Source organism: Microtus pennsylvanicus, chromosome 5 (genome assembly GCF_037038515.1).
Source record: "Microtus pennsylvanicus isolate mMicPen1 chromosome 5, mMicPen1.hap1, whole genome shotgun sequence".
Taxonomy (NCBI): domain Eukaryota; kingdom Metazoa; phylum Chordata; class Mammalia; order Rodentia; family Cricetidae; genus Microtus; species Microtus pennsylvanicus.
The window spans coordinates 36,029,453-36,045,780 of NC_134583.1; the positions used below are offsets into that span (position 1 = coordinate 36,029,453).

The window sequence follows — 16,328 nt, forward strand, 5'->3', positions numbered from 1 at the left end:
TTCAATTAATCCTGCATTTCTTGTTACTTTCTTGGACATAAAAAAGCTATTGTAGATGGTTTATGTGTTAATTCTTAACAATCAAATAGGCTTAAAATGTTTGCATTTCCTCCTGTGAGTCTTTTGGTAAGTAGATATAGATTTAAAACTCTGAAATTGGAAGCGTGGAATTCTTAAATCCACTAAGAGACAGACCATTCACATTATGCAAAAACACTGTACTCAAACTCAGCTGTGCACATAATGATAGTATTCAAATTAGATCACTAATTTAGACATGTTCTATCATGTCAAGTATAACGAATATAAAAATGTATGACTGAAATCCAACAAGAATAAGAAAAAAAGGAAGGAAAATGCAGCTACTCTTTTTTTAGGAAATGAAAATTCATAGCACATGATATAATTCACTCATATGAATATGAGTGAGAAATCCAGCTTCACTGTTCGTGTTGCTGAGTGTGTAAAACAGGGTAGTGCCACATCACCGGGACCGAAATCAGCTCTGTGCTCTGGACTACAGTATCTGCATCCGGGTGAAACTGGAACACGTGAGGCATGAAATGAACGAATTAATCTTCATTTGAATTACTTAACATAGTATTATAAAATCATATTTAAAATACAATAATACTTTCAATTGTTATTTAAATTTGCCTGTGCCTATATTGTAATTTCTCACTGCAATGGATTAAGGCTAGTATACCACTGTGTAGAAAAGTAATTACCAGAACTAAGATGGCTGCCCAGCATTTTATTAACATTTTAGAATTTACAAATGTCTCATTATTTTTAAAAATAATGGCACCATCAACAAAAGAGCAATCCAATGACTGTCGTAGAAACATCAGCCCCTTTTGATTCAACTTTTTCTACTGAAGCTAAAATGCAAAATTGGCACCATGAAGCTTGAAATTGAGATTTTGGGATAGCATTGGTAACAGCCTTTGCCACTTGCCAAAAATTGTTTTCATCTGGAAATTGCCAGGTAGCAGATTCCTAGGGTACAGTTTGTGTGTGTGAAATAAAAAACGCAACATCATAAATTTGTTTCAATGGTTACGAGAGTACAAGTCCATTTCATGACTCAACCATCACTGTACATATGTAGTTACACAGTATTTAATAACAAAATTAAGGAAATTAAAATTTTAGAGTATTCAGAGCCAAAATACAAGTTGTGAAACTGGCAACTTTAGGTTTATACTGTATCACCGTGTAGTACTTAGGTAAAAGAATGTCAGTGTCAGACTTCAGCCTTAAGCAGATAACAAACCTGCTTCAGGAAACCAAGACAAGCTATATTGGTTCAAATGATTGGACCTCTCAAGGAATCCCAGAGTTTAAACTTGACTTGACTGGGTTTCATCTGAAATACTTGTACACACAGAATGCGTGTTCCTCATACACAGTAACCACTGTAATTAGTAAATAAATTTCTACTGTAGGCAAAGAGCAAACTTAACTAGTAGGTCTCTGTGCTTTATAGATAGATGTTTTTTTAATAGTCAGTACCAATACACATAAATAAAAAATGCTTGTAGAAATAAACCCACATTTTCCCCCAGGTTAAATAGATATATTTGCATAAATAACTTTTGGTACATCAAACAGAGGATTTAGCCAACGACAGTCCCTACTCTTGATGCTTTAAGCAGATTAATTTTAAAATAGATCTTAAGCATTCCATTCTTCCTCCAAGTTGTCTTTCAGTAACAAATGGCAAAGAAATGGAGCAGAACCATTAGAACTTGGAATTCGAAGTCAGAACAGCTCATTTTGGGTCTAACAAGCTTTATCATTTAGCAGCTGTGTCTCCCCCTCAGTCCTTGGGACTTTCGCACGTTTCCAGTTTCTATAATGCAGTGTAGTAGTTTAAATATAAATGCTCCTTCTGCAGGCTCAGAGTTGATTACTTGGTTCCCAGTGGCGACATTGTTGAGAGGGTGTGGAACCTTGCTGGAGGAAGTGTGTCACTGGGGGAGGGCCTTAAGGTTTTATAGTTTCACTCCATTTCCTGTCCTCCTTTGGCTTCCTCACTGCAGATGCAAATGAGCAGCTACCCCCTGGCACTGTGGCATCTCTACCACGGCAGACTGCGTGGCACCGTGCCATCTCTACCACAGCAGACTGCGTGGCACCGTGGCATCTCTACCACAGCAGACTGCGTGGCACCGTGGCATCTCTACCACAGCAGACTGCGTGGCACCGTGACATCTCTACCGCGGCAGACTGCGTGGCACCGTGGCATCTCTACCGCGGCAGACTGCGTGGCACCGTGGCATCTCTACCGCGGCAGACTGCGTGGCACCGTGGCATCTCTACCGCGGCAGACTGTGTGGCACCGTGCCATCTCTACCACAGCAGACTGTGTGGCACCGTGGCATCTCTACCACAGCAGACTGCGTGGCACCGTGGCATCTCTTACCACAGCAGACTGCGTGGCACCGTGGCATCTCTACCGCGGCAGACTGCGTGGCACCGTGGCATCTCTACCACAGCAGACTGCGTGGCACCGTGGCATCTCTACCACAGCAGACTGCGTGGCACCGTGGCATCTCTACCGCGGCAGACTGCGTGGCACCGTGGCATCTCTACCACAGCAGACTGCGTGGCACCGTGTCATCTCTACCACGGCAGACTGCGTGGCACCGTGGCATCTCTACCGCAGCAGACTGCGTGGCACCGTGGCATCTCTACCGCAGCAGACTGCGCGGCACCGTGCCATCTCTACCGCGGCAGACTGCGTGGCACCGTGGCATCTCTACCGCAGCAGACTGCGTGGCACCGTGGCATCTCTACCGCGGCAGACTGCGTGGCACCGTGGCATCTCTACCACAGCAGACTGCGTGGCACCATGGCATCTCTACCACGGCAGACTGCGTGGCACCGTGGCATCTCTACCACAGCAGACTGCGTGGCACCGTGGCATCTCTACCACGGCAGACTGCGTGGCACCGTGCCATCTCTACCGCGGCAGACTGCGTGGCACCGTGGCATCTCTACCACGGCAGACTGCGTGGCACCGTGGCATCTCTACCACAGCAGACTGCGTGGCACCGTGGCATCTCTACCGCGGCAGACTGCGTGGCACCGTGGCATCTCTACCGCGGCAGACTGCGTGGCACCGTGGCATCTCTACCACGGCAGACTGCGTGGCACCGTGGCATCTCTACCACGGCAGACTGCGTGGCACCGTGGCATCTCTACCACAGCAGACTGCATCATTTCTTAAACTGCAAGAAAAACACCTTACATTGTTTTTTTTTTAAATCAGGTGTTTGGCCACCACATTAAGAAAAGTAACTGCAGCCGAGTGGTGGTGGTGGTGCACACCTTTAATCCCAGGACTCGAGAGGCAGAGGCAAGCAGATCTCTGCGAGTTTGAGGTCAGCCTGGTCTACAGAGTAAGTTTCAGGACAGTCAGAGATTGCTACACAAGGAAACCCTATTTCAGAGAGAGAAGTAATTGACAGGGAGGGAGGAAGGAGTAAAATGGAAGGACAAAGTGTTTGAGGACTTCTACGTATGGTAGCAATGACAACTGTTTTCACCGTTAATAAATGCTCCATATTGTCTACAATATAATAAGGTCTATTTTCATAAAACAAGTGAAAGTCATGCAATTTTATATACAGAGTACTTCAGCTAATCCAGCAGGCGGAGAGTGTCCTAAACTATAAAAGGACTAGACAAAGGTGTCAGCTCCCTGAGGGCACCATCCGTGATAAAACCCTACTTCTATAAACTCTCAGTCGGGTTGCTTTCCACTCCCTTCCTGTGCACTCCTTCAGTTTACAAAAGGGGATGAGCTTGCCTTGGAGAACCCAGCGCTTTCTGCATTAGGAGAGCTTTTCTCCCATTCCCTCCACTCTCCCAAGTGGCTGTGTTCCTCTGTCCACAGAGACCATGACGGAAATGAGAGCAAGCGTGACAGCACACTCCATGAGTAGGTCGATCCGGGGCCTAGCTCTGCCGATCACTGTACTTCATTCATGGACGCCGTCCCCATCTCCAACACAGACACCAGTAAAGGAAGGGCACGCGGCCCTCAGTGGCATCTTTCTGTTTCTCTTCTGTGTCCCCAGGCTCCCATTCACCCAAGCGCCTCATCCTGCTCTACCCCTGGCTTCTGTCACTTTTCTGTCAGAAATTTCTCTCGCTTACCCTTCCTATCCCACCCTTTGCTTCTGTGGCCTTGTCTTTATTTATTTTTATCCCATACATTCTCTCAGGCAGACAGCAACTTCGACAACCATTTCAAATACTGTTACCTATAATGTAATGAGGCCCGTTTTTCTAAAAACAAACAACAAACTGAGAGTCACATTATGACCAGAATACCTCAGACACATTAATAAACTGCAATGGACTGAAACCCTTCATTTGCAGCTCGGTGGTTGCCTTGAATTTCAAAGTCAGTCTGCATAGCATCTCTAGACTCTGCTGCCTCTCTGGTGTCTCTCTGCATAAATCCACAGCTTAACTTCTTCCCCCGTGGAATGCTCCAGCCTCAACATTCACTGTCAACACCAAAGGTTCTTCTGTCTCTTCAATTATCGGAGCCAAGCCATCTGGAAATCCCTCGAAAGTCATTGTCCCTTCCTTGCTTCTCTGCCTCTCCCCAGTTCTATTCCTTTACCAGTCTGAATTTGGACTTTAAATATGGCTCTCCCGTTCTGTGTCCTAGCTCACTGTTTTGTTGAGTATTCTAAAAGAACAGTCTAGGTCAGGTCTGGGAGTACTAGTTGGTCATCCTGGTTACTTGTGAGGTTGAGGCAGGAGGATTACTTGGGGGGCATTATGAATTCAGGCCAGTTTGAGCAACCCTGTCTCCGAGTGAAAGCTGAAAAGAACACTGAACATTGCTCAGTGACAGAGTGCTTTCCTAGTGTGCATGAGGCCCAGAGTTCAACTCCCAGGACCCAAAGAGCAGAGCGTGACATGCTCACAGTCACTGCAGGACCAAGAGTGGCCATACCAGTCTCTTCAGACCCTGCACTGCAGCCTCTCCTCTCAGCTCCATGGCACGTCTGCCACACCAACAGTTCCCAACCACACGGACTGAACTGCTGCTCTACAGCCTACTAGCGGCTCAGCGACATCATCAGACTCACTTCAAACTCAGGCCAGGCACAGCTTCCTGAAGGGAAGCCAGATGCTTACTCCTTCTTTTTTTTTTTTAACTCCCAAATTTTTCATTTATTTTTTATTAAGTTAGTTCTTTGACAATTCTATGGAGCAGGATATCCCTGTGCCTGACACTTCATCTCCTAAAATATGTATCTGATGAATGTCCAAATGAATATACATCACTCTCACTGAAGTTGATGTAAATGCAGAGAAGCTGTTGGTGACTGGTTAAGTGTGAACCAGAGGCTCCCAGCTCTTTTTAGATGTGGCATAAAATAATCAGGCCACTCTGGGTACAGTTCCCAAGGGCTGAGTGCAGAGGGTGTGGGGAACCGTGCACCGCCGAGTCAGCAACTGGCCTCACTTTGGAGACAGTAGTGCTGATGCAGGGCATGCCTTTAATCCAGCTCTTGGGAGGCAGAGTTCAAGGCCAGCCTGGTTACAGAGTGAGTTCCAGGACAGCCAGGGCTACACAGGAAAATCCTGTCTCCAAAAGCGAAAAGGAAAAAGAAAAAAAGAAGAAAGAAAAGTCACCTGTTTTGTGGCTCCATCGCCTCTGACTCACTTAAACATGTTCCCATGTTCAACACTACTGGGTGAAGAAGCAAGGGTCCATGTTAGAGGCAAAGGGCTTGAGGGGCCTTAACAGTGATAGGTGGAGTCATAAATAGACAAAACCAGGTGCATGAGGAGCCATCCGGTCACTCTCATTCCTCAGAGAATAAATACACAGCCCTGAGGCTGGCTGGGCAAGATGACAGGTGACAGCAGCCTGTGACGGCAGTGTTGACACAGTCACACCTTTTGGTACTCTGAGGAAGGCAGGTGAAAGGACCACCTGCAGATAAAGGGTCCCTATGCTCTGCTGGGCTGGGCCACCTGGAGACCTGGGAAACTGGAGAGGGCGGAATAAAGCTGCCAGCAACTTTAAAGTCCACTCCGCGACGCTCACTCCGCGATGCTCACTCCATGACGTTCACGGGCTGGAGTGCTCTGTAGCCTAATAAAGGGCACATGCAGATCAAATTTCCTGTCCCCTGGTGAGCTATGTTTAGAAAAGAGAAAACAGTTTTAAGATAAGTTTTGTTGGAAAACCATTCAGTGTTGTAGCCTGGTGCAGGGATTGGGAAGCCATCAACACTACGCCTGCATGTTCCAGCGATACTTTTCAATTCCAACTGAAAAGGTGTTGGTTCCGATGTGAAATCGAGGGGAATGGGCTGAGGATGCAGGGCGTGACACAGCACTTGCCCGGCATGTGCTGGGCTAGCTTCGAGGCAGTCAGTCTGTCTCTCTGTCCTCTGTCCTGCCCCACACCACCACAGAGGCATTATCTCAGGGAGAGGGTGTAGAGTCTCTGTCATCTCTCCGGACTGGAGTCAGGAAGGCTACACCACAGACATGGGAGGTTGGATGCAATGCCCTTATTTAGAGAGGACACATTTGAACCTATTTGTTAGGTATGTGGCATTTCCTTTAAGAACCATAGTCGTGCCAAGAGTGTTAGCCGCTGTTGTAACTCAGGGATTTTTAGATTAAAAACAAAACAAAAAACACTTGAGAAAAATCTTAGGCCTTTCCACTTCTCCTTTCTCTAAGGACAATGATGCAAACATCCGACCCCAAACACAGATGAAGCAAGTTCGCCTTGTCACCGGAAGCTTTCGTACTCCTTACAAAGTAACACGTGGTTTCACTCTCTTTTTCGCAAACTGAAATGTGGGTTTTGAGATCTAGCATAAATCAGCTCTATCTCGACAAACATACAGAGATAGACTTCCTATTCAGCCAGCCCAAGCTGGGGGCGCGAAGGTACCGGAGAGCAGAAGAAGTTTCTGCTACATGACTTATCACAATGGCCGGAGGATGTTCTGTGGGAATACCAAAAGGTTCTGAGTTCTACTTTTTCTTACAAAACTCACTAATGTCATCTTGGACCCACGACCTTTCTGGGCCCATTTCTGCTTCTGCGAACGACTATAATACAGGACCCGCCCCGAAGGCTAGAGGAGGGTGGAGAGAAACAGTGGACACAATGCTGCCAGCACAGCTAACACGGAGCAGGTGCTCCCTCTGGCCACTCACTCCAGCTCTTACCAGAAAGGATGGCCAGTAGGGACCAGAAAAGTGCCCAGAGAAATCAAGTGCAAGGTTGTCTTCTCTCAACCCTTGGCCTTGAACTCTGCAAAGACCGGGCCTTGAGGTGTAATCTCTGCTTGCTTCTACAACCACTAACAGGCGGAACTCCCAAGGCTCCATACAGTGCAGAAGCTAAGATCAGAATCAACTCCCAGCATCTCAAATACAAAGTGAAAAGTCAGAGGTGGCATGGCAATAGAGAAGAGCAAATGGTCTTTATCCACTTATATCCATATTAAAACTGTTTTGCATACTTTGCACACAGACCTTCCCCATCCAAGCACTAACCAAGCTTGTTTGGCTTCAGATACCAAGAGGGCGGATGAAGGGTGGTACGGCTGCATGCTGTACACAGCCCTTCTGACAGCCAAAGAAAACCGGGTGTCTGGGGAAAGTTTGTAGATTTAAAAGTGGTGACAGAAAATCCACTGAAATCACACAGACAGGAAATAAAACAACCATATGCAAATGATTTTCACAGACTTAGCTAAAGTTATAGACATGTTCCTGGGAGACATCTGACCAGAAAACGTGGACCGGGAACAGGTGACAGAGGCAAAGGGTATGAGTAGCCTCTGAAGAGGAGGCTGAAACAGCAGCAGCAGGAGCTGGACAGATGACTCGGTTGGCAGCAGGAGTCCTTTCGGCACACTGCAGCTGTGGTATTGGGTCTCCAGACTCCCAGAGGATGCCTACTGGTGACTCGCTCTTGGGAGGCTTGACTTGAGACAAGGGGGTGGAACCTTTCAGTGGTGGTTTCATTAAATATTAAATCACCTGGGGAAGTCCGCTCCCTAAGAACTTTCTTTAGCAATTAGATTTTAGTGTCTAGAAGATAAAGAGGCCAGAACACAATGACTGAGGTGAACCTAAGAAACTCACAGAAGTACCACGGCTGCTCAGTCACTATAGACCTAGGACTCAGGGAAGAAGCTCAATAGCCCATGGGTATTTCAAACCAAGATGGCTCATATGGAGTCCCCACAAGTTCTTCCCATGGCTTTGACTAAGACTGAAGGAAGTGTGCTGATAGCTGGGATGGAGGAATGATTTCCATGCCAGAGCACTGAGTCTAAGCTAAGCACAAGGTTCCACTCCTGCCTGAGTGGAGTCCCCCATGGAAACTGGCCTACGCTCAGAGACACTGCGACTTGACTCTCTGTCACCGCAGCAGCTACACAGGCAGGCAGGGGGCAGAATAGATTGCATCAACCTCCAGTATGAAGCATCAAGATACACATATATATATGGAAGAAAGAAATAACAAAAGAGTTCCCACAGGAGGCATAAATGCCCTGTTACCTCTCTCACACTAGCACCAAAGGGACTGCAACCAAGGGATGGTATTTAACAAGGAGGATGATAATAGCTTCCCATCATGGAGAAATGGACTGGCAATTTGGATACTTTAAATTTTAAACAAACTTCCCATGGACAAAGAGGAAAATAACCCATCTATGTTGCTTGCAAGTTGAGACAGCAGAGGCAAAGAACACAGTTTCCACCAGACTAGCTCTAATTGCTATTATTTGATCTCAGCTTCATCTTCCTCCTCTCTAACACCGAGACAAGCCACCTCCCTTGCCGGCTTGCAGGGAGGTACCGCTGGAGCAGTGAGCCCGATGCCAGCATCCTCACTGTTACAGGTCACTGTTAGACTGTGACCTGCTTCTGTAAACCTCCAGCTGCTACAGTGTCTACAGCTTATCCTCACACAGCAAGCAACATCCCCCCCCCAAAGTCAGCCTAATATACTTGACACCAGCTCAATACCTTCACATGCAGGATTCCACTTAATCCTCACACAACACAATGAGGGAGGAGCTACTGTCACACCCACCCATTTTACAGATGAGGATACTGAGGCACAGAACTGTAACTTGCCCAGACTCAATGCCCCCAACAGAGACAGCAACCTGGCCCCTAGACACAACAGGCTAGTCTATTTGATGCACACACTTGGCCAAAATTTCTTATTGAGGTCAGCACTCAATGCTCTTATAAAGTCAATGTGCTGACTAGCTTTTTAACTTTTAAAGCAAAACCTTTTTTTTTCTTAGAATTCTTAAAAATAAAAACTGTTTAAATTAGGTGCCTGTAACTAGTTAGTTCACCTTGGTTTTCTTTTTCTTCACTGAAACACCTTAATATGTACACACCTCTTTCTAAAGGTCATCTAAATAAACCTTATGTTGACTCACATCCCTGAGTGTTTATTTCAAAAACAAATTTATGTGTGTCTTTTTCTGTATACGTATTTCTCTCTGCGGATGCATACAAATCACAAGGCAGAGGCAACGTGAGCACTCGGTTAATGTAACACCTTCTATGGTCAGTACTCTATAATAATAACCACTGCTATCAGTCACACAGCAGGGCTGTGTGGTATTTCAAAGAATTCCTTTTACAAATTCAATCAACTCAAGTATTAACATCAATGGCATTAATCCATTGCTCTGCTTTAAAATAATCTCTAGGGGGCAGCTGAGAAAGAAAGGTTAAAGACTTCTACCCTTCAAAGTAGGCCACTGCAGCTACCTATAAACCATGCTCTTTGTTTATTAAGATAATTAAACCCATCAGTGCACTTAACTTTCAGACTCAACAATTGTCTGCACGAACAGTCGTCTCTACTTTTCCTAAAACAAAGAGGATGTGTTCTATCTAAGGGGATCCTGAGCATGCTCTCTGTACAGTGTATGGTGTTTTAAAGCATGATTTATGTATCTAATTCCTTGAACTGCCTTGAAAAATACACCGAGTTCTTCCCATGTTCCCCATTAAAAGAAGACACTCCAATTTAAAGACTGACCAGATTCTGACTACAAACCGCTATATCATGTCAACATTTTCATTAAATACGGTTCAAGCTGGACATGAAACAAATGGAGTGGAGACACAGCTGCAGCCCTTGTGGATGCAAAGCTACCCGGTCAGGAGGCTTACATAAGAGATGCAGGACAACTCAACCATCATCCGAATGTCTTTCTTTGAGACTTGCCCACATTCTTAAAGCACATGAATTAAAGCGCGCAGATCGCTTTTCTCATTTTCTCTGCCTTAGAGCACAAAACACTCAGCTGACATAGAAGTTGTTTTATCCCAAAAGGACTAGGTTCCAATTATGGGAGGTTGCCAACTTCTGCCTACGGGAAGGGTGAAGCGGGATGCACAGAAAGCCTGCAGGCCTGAGCAGCAATGTACCAGTCCTCAGAGGGGCTGTCAGCAGAGCCTCCTAGGATGGAGGCGGCGGATGCCCCTGACCCCACGCCGTGCAGAATCAAGGAGATGAAAATGTGCAATTAGCGGCGGGCCCAATGCCCTCGGAGCACCTGTCTCTCCTAGCACATTTCCAACTGGCGCGTTCAGCAGAGGCAGGAGCCAGCCCTGGACTCCAGCCTCGAGTCCTCGAGTACCAAGCCCCCCTCCTTTGCAGCCCAGCACTCCCTCCTCCAGCTGTAGCCGGGCTAACAGGAGGTGCCACCTCGGCCTGGCACTACAGGAATAAAACCTGTCCTTCCCACGCTGCCTGCAACTTCAGAAACTACAGTCAACTTACTGGCTCGCAGGAGGCAGGGGTCTTCTGGGGCTTCGGCGCGCTAAGAAGCGCAGCAACTCCGCCGCGCGCAGCCCGGCTGGCCCTCTGTGGCCCGTGACAGGGGGCGCAGGATCCGCCCGGTCCTTGTCGCCTCGGCTCTACCGCGCCCGGGGCGGCGCACTCTCCCGTGCGCACCGTGCGGCTGCGGAGACCCGGACTGCGCCGGAGACCGGAGCAAGCGCCGTAGCGGCCGCCAGCCCCAGAGAGCTGCGCTCCGAGCTCCAGGTGCGTGTCTCCCGCTCCGAGGGAATGCGACGCCACGGAGTCCCCGCACGGGAGGCGTCGACGTGCAGCCGAGGCGCCAGTCCGCCCCGGAGGAGCAGTCACAGCGCCCGCACGCCGGGCAGGAACCGCAGTCCGCACTGGCCGGCGCGCCGCGGAGAATGACAGCGCCGAGGAGCGGCGGGCGGGACCCAGTGCGCATGTTCGCGACTGCTGCGGCACGTCACGGGGGCGGGGCTAACGGGCGGGGTAGGGCGGAGCGAGCAGGGTGGGCGGGGCCGGGCCCGGAGGGAAGTTGGCTGCCTGCTGCAAGGGCAGGTGCTAAGGCTCACAACTGGAGCTGATAACCTAAAGCTCTGGAGTTTGTCTCCTGAGCCCATCGGCTCGTAAAACGCAGTGTATCGGAACTGCTTTAGGGTCCCGGTACAACCCACAAAGGCCAAGTTTCACTCAGGTGATTGCTTAACCCCCAAGAGCTGCAATTTGCGGGACACCTTCTTTCATCTTGACCATACGTACTGTAAGAGCTTGAGGAGCTTGTAAGAGCCCTTTGCCCCGACCGCACCCCCAAAATAAGCCCAGGAGACACGAGAGGTGGGGCCCAGGTATGCAGGTTGTAATTAACATTGCCCGAAGCTCCTCAAGCTTCGGGAATCTCCTGATGGTTTGGTAATATAGAGCCTCCCATGCAGACTCAGAGGGTCTCAAATAGAGTCCAAAATGACACAATGCTGCAAGCCTTCCCCGCCCCTCATCCTTGCCACTTAGAGGGCAGAGAACCAGGAGCAGCTTCTGAAGTGTTTGTGTGTTTGAGAATCAGCGGGAAGAGCCTTTAACTCTGGAGAACAAATTTCCAAGGCATATTCACAGCGATTCTGGCTAGCCACTAGGCACAGCGGGTGGGGGTGGGGGTCCTAGAATCTTACCTGAAACAATCTGTAGATAAATCGAACAGGGGTTTTGTTGGCTTCGAAGTTTATGTTTTTACACCCACACCCTGAAATTGAGGATAGACGTTGTAGGAACACATAACCAGATGTGGAGCTCAGGACTGCTAAACCAGCCAGACCTTTGTCTAAGGCGCCCAGTTTCTCTGCGGGTATTTCTGAAGAGTTCTTTAACAGGAAAACAAGGTACTAGTGATTTTGAACATCCACACTTTCACTTTTTTGGACACATATGTTTCACTTTTAAAGGGAGTATAAAGTTGGCTGGCTAAAAATTGCTCATGACAAGGGAAAGGAAGCAGGAACTGGGAAGGGAATGTTACTATGTTGCAGAGGAGAGTGTGTGGGAGATTTTTGACCCAATCTTCAGTGTGGAAAGGTACTTTGGGGCTAAGATTGCAGGATCCGGCTTGACTTCCTGTCTCAGTTAGAAGCTCACTGACTCAAGAGCTTATAAAACTGTGGATTTCACTACCAAACTGTATTAGTTACTTTTATCATTGCTTTAACAAATTGCTTGGCAACAGCAACTCAAGGAAAGAAGCCATTGTTTTGATTCATGGTTTGAGAGTCCAGTCTACAATGGTGCAGAAAGTAGGGGTGTGAAGCAGCTGGTCACACTGCATCTGCAGTCGGCATGAATGCTGGGGTGCTTAGGCTTTATTCCAATATCCAACCCTTGGTATGGCCCTGCCCACCGAGGTAAACCTCCCTGGAAACACCTTTGCAGACACATGCAGAGGCTTCTTTCCGAAGAGACCCTAAATCTTGGAAAGCTGACAAGATTAACCATCACAATTACATCACTGATTCCCACAATGATCTTCTAAATTAGATATGAAACGTTATTTTATCTATTTTACATGCATAGAAAACACATTCTGGAGGGCTTGGTTAGAGAGGTGCTCGCCTCACATACATGAGGACCTTGGATCCCTAGAACTCATGAGGCTAGACGTAGAAACACACATATATAATGTTAGATCTGGGGATGTGGAGATGGACTGATCCCTGGGGCTCCATGGCCAGGTAATCTAGTCGAATCAGTGATATCCAGGTTCAGCGGAAGATCCTGACTCAAAGACCCGGTGGAGAGCAGCTGAGGAAGCCACCCAGTATCAAACAATGGACTCTGCATGTGTGCTCATGCACACACATAAACATGTATATGCACAGGCATCTCACACACATCTAATGAAGTAAAGCTAAGGCAGAAGCAACAAGAAGAGCCCACTCCGGATATCAGCTGACTGATCTGGTGGATGTATGTTTCAGATGTCAGGCAGGGCTGTGATAACTCTAAGGAAATGATTTGAATCTATGAAGAAAATGCTTCTTGCATTTACTCTCCATGTGTTTCTAAAGACTTTGCCAAAACTTTGAGTTAGAAAGTTTATTTTCCAATGAGGAAATATGTCTTTTGTATCCATCCAATTTCGCAGCTTCGTGTATTGGGGTTGCAAAATGCAGTTTCCAGAGCATTATAGTCCTGCGGTTACACAGCACAAGTTTTGCCAGGGATTTAGAGGGACAACACTCATGTCCTCCAGGGACTTGATCAAGCACCATCCTCATTTTACCCAGGAAGAGGCATTGAGGAGAAAGTACTAATCCTGGCAAGGGCAGTCTCCTGTCTCGGTCTCTTTCTCCAAACTCAGTCTCTTTCTCCTTTCACCAAACTACTCACTGGAGATAAGTTTTCATTTCCAAATTGTTCATATCAGGATATGTAACCACCCAATGAGAACTCAAATGTGTTTCAAAGCTAATTCTCGTGATTAATGCACTCCCAGGCTGAAAAGTTTTGGTTTTCTTTTTTTTTTATTTATTATTTATATATTTTTGGTTTCTTTTTTTTTATTTTATTTATTTATTTATTTATTAAGGATTTCTGCCTCCTGCCCGCAACCGCCTCCCATTTCCCTCCCCCTCCCCCAATCAAGTCACCCTCCCTCATCTGCTCTAAGAGCAATAAGGGTTCCCTGACCTGTGGCTGAAAAGTTTTGGAAGCAAGTGTTGTTGCGGCAATAGTCTTTTGGTACACTGTGAATATGTGTTGCTCTCATTGGTTTAATAAAGGACTCAATGGCCAATAGTTGGGCAGGAAGAGAACATCGGAATGAAGATGGGTGGAGTCACCAGGAGACATGGGGAGAAGCCAGCCAGACACAGAACAAGTCTGACATACAAAATAAGATAGAGGTAATAAAGCCAAGAGGAAGGAAGTAAATTAATATAAATGGGATAATTTAAGTTATAAGAGCTAGTTAGAAACAAGCCTAAACTATTGGCTGAGCTTTTATAATTACTAAGGAGTCTTCATGTGGTTATTTGGGAGCTGGCTGGCAGAACAGAAAAAAATCTACTACAGAAGTCAGCCTGTCCCTACTGTAACTGTAATCTCTTTTGATTATAAAATAAAAAATGAATGAGTTCATAAAAAGGACAATTTCTTTAAAATGAGGGAATCTGCTACACCATAGATTATAAATTTGGTTAAATTTTTTTAATGTTTTATTTATTTTTATTCATCTCTATGTGGCTGTGCTGTGTGAGTTTGTGTGCACCGTGTGTATGGAGATGCCTAAGAATCCCAGAAGGCATTAGATCCCCTGCAACTGGACTTACAGGCACTTGTCAGCTGCTGAATGTAGGTTCTGGGGATTGCTCTTGGGTCCTCCGAAAACTAGTATGTACTCTTAACCACAGAGCCATCTCTCCAGCCCCTGGTCCAGTTTCCCCAATAAGAGTATTTTGATTAAAACAGAAATTAGTAGAATATATCATGTCGTGACTTCTAAGTAAAGAACCCCATGTTTGTACTTTTCTTATTGTTGTGACAAAATAAAGACAAGTCAAGGAAGGAAGAGATATTTGGGATCATTGTTTGAGGGGTACAGTCCCTCATGGTGAGGAAGGCATGAGACAGCTGAACACACTGCATTCCCAGACAGAACACCGGAGAGATGAGTGCTGGCTCCCAGCTTCCTTCTTTTCTCTCTACTCCAGGACCCTAGCCTGTGGCATGGTACCGCCCACACCCGGGGAGTTCTTTCTTGCTTAGTTAATGCTCTGCAGATACCTGTCACAGGTTTGCCAGACATGTTTCGCTTAGGCCGTTCTAAATTTTGTAAGTTGACAAACACACATTTATTCTAGTTTACCATGGTCCCAGCAAATTATTTTTCTGGGTGATACTTATTGACTTCAAGCAATTCATGGCTCAAAAAAGTAATTGATATGGCCTACTGTCATTGTGTTTTGAGCCACTATTATTGACATTTAAAGCATGAAACATGTAATATCGCCGTAGTACTGATTGAATCTTAATATTGACCATGTCGCATTTTGAATCTATTTCTTTGTAGCCGTGATTGTTATGTGGTAAGAATAACAGATTCTCTGTCTCTCTCGCTGAGATTTGTATTCCTTATGGCCAGCAGAGCCTGCTCTTTGAGAATTTCTTCATCCAATGACCCTCAAAGTACCACTCATGAAGTTTTCAGTTACAGACACTAGCAACTGCATGAATATATTCTTTTCTCTTTCAAAAAGCTGTACCCACGATAGATTGCTGTACCCAGAATATATTTCCTTCTTTCTTTAAAATTAAACTATTTTTGTTGAGAATCACGGGATGATCACTGAGTTCGGAAATCTGGACTGAAAGATTCTTCACCTTTCTTAATTACATTTCCTGATCTTTTTTACTCAAAGGGATTTTTGGATGTTGGGAGCAGTGAGACCCCAGATCCTGAATTTCTTGTTATCCCCTGATCTGAGTGCCTACAGCTGCTCTGAGCACGAGACCTTCAGGAGTTCCTGATGGCAGGAGAGTGGTTTCTGGTGGGTTTGGCTGGGGCGTGGCTATCTCTATATAATCTGCCCCTGAACACAATAAAGGGGCATTCTTGGTGAATTCAAGGATGACCCGTGTCGCTGTCTCTGTGTGTGTGTGTGTGTTTGTGTATTTTAACCCCCAGCCCCCTTGCCCGAAGCTCGCGAACTGGGTGCCAGCACACAGAGCGCAGACACGGGGGCGCGGTGCACGGCACTTGGACATGAAAAATCTCCTATTCTACCTACCCCATAGAGACAATCCAGATGAGAAAATTGGGTGGGGGTGGGGTGGGAATCAGAGTGACTGGTGAGACTAGGTCAGAGTTGGAAGCAAAGAACTTAGATGCCACTTGGTGAAAAGCTTGCTAGAAAACTCTACACTTGACTTTTGGGCACAGTTGATTGTCAAGTTTGCAGGGTTTGAACACACACAGTGGCAAACAGTGTTG

At 46.5% G+C, this 16,328-nt stretch overlaps 1 protein-coding gene across 2 annotated transcripts in view; it reads right to left on the minus strand.

Annotated features, from left to right (window-relative positions):
- The window catches only part of Pag1 (phosphoprotein membrane anchor with glycosphingolipid microdomains 1), a 158,360-nt gene extending 147,475 nt beyond the window's left edge, over positions 1-10,885 (minus strand). For both annotated transcript variants that reach the window (XM_075971493.1, XM_075971489.1), the window contains exon 1: positions 10,832-10,885. The gene's annotated coding sequence lies outside the window, so the exon portion shown is untranslated. The remainder of the gene's footprint in view (positions 1-10,831) is intronic.
- Between the last annotated feature and the right edge of the window lie 5,443 nt (positions 10,886-16,328).